At 32.7% G+C, this 7,527-nt stretch overlaps 1 pseudogene; it reads left to right on the top strand.

The window, feature by feature from the left end:
- On the top strand, window positions 1-2,525 carry LOC115630220 (annotated as a pseudogene; the record flags this gene model as incomplete).
- Between the last annotated feature and the right edge of the window lie 5,002 nt (window positions 2,526-7,527).

The raw sequence follows: 7,527 nt of genomic DNA, 5'->3' as shown, positions 1-7,527 counted from the left end.
ATCCGCTAAGGAGTGTGTAACAACTCACCTGCCGAAGCAACTAGCCCTTAAAATGGATGGCGCTTAAGTTGTATACCTATACATTACCGCTAAAGTAATGATTCATATGTTTATATAAAAATATAAATTTTGAAACTTTAGTGAGTAGGAAGGTACCAATGGTGTGCGTAGAAGTGTTTGGCGTAAGCCTGCATGGAGCCGCCATTGGTACAGATCTTGGTGGTAGTAGCAAATAATCGAATGAGACCTTGGAGGACTGAAGTGGAGAAGGGTTTCGTGTGAACAGTGGTTGATCACGAGTTTTCGGTCCTAAGTTCAAGGCGAAAGCCGAAAATTTTCAAGTAAAAATATATATATATACACAACATACATATTATTATTGATACACTTGAATAATTTTGAACGAAAGGGAATACGGTTCCAATTCCGTAACCTGTTGAGTATCCGTTTGTTATTAAATATGGGCCTTGTGCTCATCCTGGCAACAGGAACGACCATAAAGAAGCCGTCGAGAGATATCGGAAGAGTTTTCTTTTCTGTTTTATAGCCGTACTACCATGGAAGTCTTTCGCAGAGAGATATGGTAGATGGGCTAGAAGAGCATGACATATACTGTTGTGTCGATATTTTCTCCTCGGACCTTGAAAATTTATGGTGGGGACACGCAAACTTCTCAACAGGCCGTACCAATATCCGCAGCTGGTCTCCAAGGTGAAGAGTCTCTAGTCGATGGAATAATGTAGGTAAGGGAAGTCGGCAAATTAGATCCGTAACTTCGGGATAAGGATTGGCTCTGAAGATTGAGATAATCGGCTTGATTGGGAAACAATAACATGGTTTATGTTCTCGTTCTGGGTAAATAGAATTTCGATTATTTTTAATGATCGTCATTTGTTCCCCGGATTGTTAGTTACGTAGCCAATTGTGGAACTTTCTTGCTAAAATTTTTAAGAATACTAATCTGGAGGGGTTAAACCTTTCAGTTTTAGCTCTTTTAAATTATAACGATTATCAATTAACAATCAATTCAGAACTGGCACGGACTTGGGGAATCCGACTGTCTAATTAAAACAAAGCATTGTGATGGCCCTAGCGGGTGTTGACACAATGTGATTTCTGCCCAGTGCTCTGAATGTCAACGTGAAGAAATTCAAGTAAGCGCGGGTCAACGGCGGGAGTAACTATGACTCTCTTAAGGTAGCCAAATGCCTCGTCATCTAATTAGTGACGCGCATGAATGGATTAACGAGATTCCTACTGTCCCTATCTACTATCTAGCGAAACCACAGCCAAGGGAACGGGCTTGGAATAATTAGCGGGGAAAGAAGACCCTTTTGAGCTTGACTCTAATCTGGCAGTGTAAGGAGACATAAGAGGTGTAGAATAAGTGGGAGATATTAGATTTCGGTTTAGTATCGCCAATGAAATACCACTACTCTTATTGTTTCCTTACTTACTTGATTAAATGGAACGTGTATCATTTCCTAGCCATTATACGGATATATTTTTATATATCTTATGGTATTGGGTTTTGATGCAAGCTTCTTGATCAAAGTATCATGAGTTTGTTATATAATTGCAAACAAATTCTAATAATGAGAGGATGCGCATTTATGTGTATTTTCAATTTATGAATTTGGTATAACTCCAATTACTCCGGTATGATCCAATTCAAGGACATTGCCAGGTAGGGAGTTTGACTGGGGCGGTACATCTCTCAAATAATAACGGAGGTGTCCCAAGGCCAGCTCAGTGCGGACAGAAACCACACATAGAGCAAAAGGGCAAAAGCTGACTTGATCTCGGTGTCCAGTACACACAGGGACAGCAAAAGCTCGGCCTATCGATCCTTTTGGTTTAAAGAGTTTTTAACAAGAGGTGTCAGAAAAGTTACCATAGGGATAACTGGCTTGTGGCGGCCAAGCGTTCATAGCGACGTCGCTTTTTGATCCTTCGATGTCGGCTCTTCCTATCATTGTGAAGCAAAATTCACCAAGCGTTGGATTGTTCACCCATGCAAGGGAACGTGAGCTGGGTTTAGACCGTCGTGAGACAGGTTAGTTTTACCCTACTAATGACAAAAACGTTGTTGCGACAGCATTCCTGCGTAGTACGAGAGGAACCGCAGGTACGGACCTATGGCACAATACTTGTTCGAGCGAACAGTGGTATGACGCTACGTCCGTTGGATTATGCCTGAACGCCTCTAAGGTCGTATCCGTGCTGGACTGCAATGATAAAAATGGGGCAATTTGCATTGTATGGCTTCTAAATCATTAAAAGTTTATATGCATTTATAAACGACAATGAATATGTGATGCCAATGTTATGAGTAACATAGTTAACTTTGGAGGATCTTCGATCACCTGGTGCCAATGCTAGTTACTTATTAAAACATTATTTAATACAATGACAAAGCCTAGAATCAATTGTAAACGACTTTTGTAACGGGCAAGGTGTTGTAAGTGGTTGAGCAGCTGCCATACTGCGATCCACTGAAGCTTATCCTTTGCTTGATGATTCGACGATATATATAATATGTTTATATATAAAAATATACGACTTCGCAATGGTTTTGTACATTGTGCATGTAGTATATATAATAATATATAATATATATATATATAGAGTCAATCGAGAATCATCAATAATGGTAGCCGGTGTTTCACTCACTGTTGGTGGTGGTGTGTGTATTCATTAAGGCCTGCCATTATTATTAATTATTATTATTTTTTTTTTATATATATTTAACCTATATATATTATAACCACCCACCTATATACTACAAATATTATACATAATGGTGTCCCTATGTATAAAATTAATATATACTTGTCTCTTTGAGCATGCGAAAAGTCTTAAGTATATAATAACTCTATGTATATCACTTTGGAATGTGTACATAGAGTATCAGAAATGTTATAAACAAGAACGCGCATGCCAATTACTATATTCTAGTATAGTATTGGCTCGTGTAAATATATAATATATACAAGTCAATATATACTTGCCCCTTGGAGCATATGCGAAAAGTCTTAAGTATATATGTATCACTATGAAATGTGTACATAAGTATATCAGAAATGTTACAAACAAGCACACCCGCACGCCAATTTTACTATATTATAGTATTGGCATGTGTAAATATATACTTGCCCTTGACTTGAGCATATGCGAAAAGTCTTAAGTATATAATAACTCTATGTATCACTATGGAATGTGTACATAGTATATCAGAAATGTTACAAACAAGCACACCCGCACGCCAATTTTACTATATTATAGTATTGGCATGTGTAAATATATACTTGCCCTTGACTTGAGCTTATGCGAAAAGTCTTAAATATATAATAACTCTATGTATCACTATGGAATGTGTACATAGTATATCAGAAATGTTACAAACAAGCACACCCGCACGCCAATTTTACTATATTATAGTATTGGCATGCATAAATATATACTTGCCCTTGACTTGAGCATATGCGAAAAGTCTTAAGTATATAATAACTCTATGTATCACTATGAAATGTGTACATAGTAGTATATCAGAAATGTTACAAACAAGCACACCCGCACGCCAATTTTACTATATTATAGTATTGGCATGTGTAAATATATACTTGCCCTTGACTTGAGCATATGCGAAAAGTCTTAAGTATATAATAACTCTATGTATCACTATGGAATGTGTACATAGTATATCAGAAATGTTACAAACAAGCACACCCGCACGCCAATTTTACTATATTATAGTATTGGCATGCGTAAATATATACTTGCCCTTGACTTGAGCATATGCGAAAAGTCTTAAGTATATAATAACTCTATGTATCACTTTGGAATGTGTACATAGTATATCAGAAATGTTACAAACAAGCACACCCGCACGCCAATTTTACTATATTATAGTATTGGCATGTGTAAATATATATAAATGTACATACAAAGTATGCATTTATTAAGGAATACAAATGTTTCTTAAATGTATCACATGGTATTATAATAAATATAGTGTGTTTATTCATAATAAACACACTATAAATGTATTTATGTTTGGTTTGGAGGTGCATAAATACATATAATATATATGGGTTTTACTAAAGTCTGGTGGAATTTAAAGTAAGCCCATATATACAAATGGTGTCCCAAGGTATTATAATAAATATAGTGTGTTTATTCATAATAAACACACTATAAGTGTATTTATGTTTGGTTTGGAGGTGCATAAATACATATAATATATATGGGTTTTACTAAAGTCTGGTGGAATTTAAAGTAAGCCCATATATACAAATGGTGTCCCAAGGTATTATAATAAATATAGTGTGTTTATTCATTATAAACACACTATATATGAAGTAACCCATGTGTTAAAATAAATATAGTGTGTTTATTAATAATAAACACACTATATATGAAGTAACCCATGCATTAAAATACAGTGTGTTTATTCCAAATAAACACACTATAAACGTATTTAACCTATAGAGGTAAATGTCATTTTAGTCATATATTTTATATAAAATGCTACCGCATAAAGAAATAGTGGCACAAAACACCTATAGAGTCAGTGGTGTTCTCGCACCATGAAGAAAAATTTTCCTTCATAATATATACAAGTGTTTGTTCAAGCAACAGACACCATGTATATATAGGTGTTTTGTGCCACTACTTCTTTATGCTGTAGCATTTTATATGAAATGTATTACTAAAATAACATGCATTTGTATAGTTAAAATAAATATAGTGTGTTTATTCAAAATAAACACACTACATATGAAGTAGCTCATGCATTAAAATAAATATAGTGTGTTTATTCATAATAAACACACTATATATGAAATAACCTATGCATTAAAATATAGTGTGTTTATTCATTATAAACACACTATATATGAAGATACCCATGTGTTAAAATAAATATAGTGTGTTTATTCCAAATAAACACACTATAAATGTATTTATGTTTGGTTTGGAGGTGCATAAATACATGTTGAATTTAGTGGTACATTTTGAAAAAATGCTACCGCAGATAGAAGTAGTGGCACAAAACATACTTGTGGAGTGTGCTTCTGCACGAAGAAGTAAAATTACTTTTTCATATAAATTAATGTAGTGGCGGCATTAATAGTGCAGATGCATTTAGTATAGAATATATATGGGTTTTACTATAGTCTGGTTGAATTTAAAGTAAGCCTATATATAAAAATGGTGTCCCAAGGTATTAAAATAAATATAGTGTGTTTATTCATAATAAACACACTATAAATGTATTTATGTTTGGAGGTGCATAAAATACATATAATATATATGGGTTTTACTAAAGTCTGGTGGAATTTAAAGTAAGCCCATATATACAAATGGTGTCCCAAGGTATTAAAATAAATATAGTGTGTTTATTCGTAATAAACACACTATAAATGTATTTATGTTTGGTTATGGAGGTGCATAAATACATGTTGAATTTAGTGGTACATTTTGAAAAAATGCTACTGCAGATAGAAGTAGTGGCACAAAACATACTTGTGGAGTGTGCTTCTGCACGAAGAAGTAAAATTACTTTTTCATATAAATTAATGTAGTGGCGGCATTAATAGTGCAGATGCATTTAGTATAGAATATATATGGGTTTTACTATAGTCTGGTTGAATTTAAAGTAAGCCCATATATAAAAATGGTGTCCCAAGGTATTAAAATAAATATAGTGTGTTTATTCATAATAAACACACTATAAATGTATTTATGTTTGGAGGTGCATAAAATACATATAATATATATGGGTTTTACTAAAGTCTGGTGGAATTTAAAGTAAGCCCATATATACAAATGGTGTCCCAAGGTATTAAAATAAATATAGTGTGTTTATTCGTAATAAACACACTATAAATGTATTTATGTTTGGTTATGGAGGTGCATAAATACATGTTGAATTTAGTGGTACATTTTGAAAAAATGCTACTGCAGATAGAAGTAGTGGCACAAAACATACTTGTGGAGTGTGCTTCTGCACGAAGAAGTAAAATTACTTTTTCATATAAATTAATGTAGTGGCGGCATTAATAGTGCAGATGCATTTAGTATAGAATATATATGGGTTTTACTATAGTCTGGTTGAATTTAAAGTAAGCCCATATATAAAAATGGTGTCCCAAGGTATTAAAATAAATATAGTGTGTTTATTCATAATAAACACACTATAAATGTATTTATGTTTGGAGGTGCATAAAATACATATAATATATATGGGTTTTACTAAAGTCTGGTGGAATTTAAAGTAAGCCCATATATACAAATGGTGTCCCAAGGTATTAAAATAAATATAGTGTGTTTATTCGTAATAAACACACTATAAATGTATTTATGTTTGGTTATGGAGGTGCATAAATACATGTTGAATTTAGTGGTACATTTTGAAAAAATGCTACTGCAGATAGAAGTAGTGGCACAAAACTACTTCATGGAGTTAGCATCAGCACGAAGTAAAATTACTTCATATAATATTTAATGAACTGGGGCATCATTAAAATAATAGTGCTTATAGAGATGCGGTTGACGAATTATAATATGGCAGCAACATATAAATAAATAGACACATCAGTATAATAATATATAGTGGAGAAGCTTGATTCTATTATAGTAAATATTTTTTTATTATAATAGAAGGCTTGATAATTTAGTGGTATATTTTGAAAAAAAGTTGTCACATAAAGAAGTAGTGGCACAAAACTACTTCATGGAGTTAGCATCAGCACGAAGTAAAATTACTTCATATAATATTTAATGAACTGGGGCATCATTAAAATAATAGTGCTTATAGAGATGCGGTTGACGAATTATAATATGGCAGCAACACATAAATAAATAGACACATCAGTATAATAATATATAGTGGAGAAGCTTGATTCTATTATAGTAAATATTTTTTTTATTATAATAGAAGGCTTGATAATTTAGTGGTATATTTTGAAAAAAAGGTGTCACATAAAGAAATAGTGGCACAAAACTACTTCATATGGCAAAGAGAAATCAATGATTTCAAATAAATCCTGTATATTCGTAGCGTAATATACATAAAGATAGTTGTAATATTTTACTTCTATCGTTAATTTTTACTATGTATATGGTTCTTTCGTATCGACAGTTTGTTCCTTTTTATGGTTCATTACGACTGGTCGTTAGAATCCCTCTATACAGAAAAAGATATTTGGGAGTAGGAAAAACCAAACAAGTCCGACCTGGTTGCCCCTATATCGTTAATTAGTCTGGTGTGATACATTAAGAACTATGTTCTTAATGAGTTTTTGATATACTATAGGTGTATAAAAATTATACACAATTAATATAGTGTACAAAGACAGAAACACAGTACACATGTATTTATACATGTGTAAAATTTTATATATAGTTATTGGGGAGGCTATTATATAAAATGAAAAATTAATAGTTATAACTTGTTATGACTTATTAATAAAAAAAAAGTATTTGCGCTATATAAAATAGCGTTAAATAACAAAATGAACAAAC

This window comes from Scaptodrosophila lebanonensis, unplaced genomic scaffold (assembly GCF_003285725.1).
Source record: "Scaptodrosophila lebanonensis strain 11010-0011.00,11010-0021.00 unplaced genomic scaffold, SlebRS2 tig00000365-arrow-arrow-pilon, whole genome shotgun sequence".
Taxonomy (NCBI): Eukaryota; Metazoa; Arthropoda; class Insecta; order Diptera; family Drosophilidae; genus Scaptodrosophila; species Scaptodrosophila lebanonensis.
The sequence above is the reverse complement of the archived record's forward strand: the minus strand, read 5'-3'. Positions and strand labels throughout refer to the sequence as shown.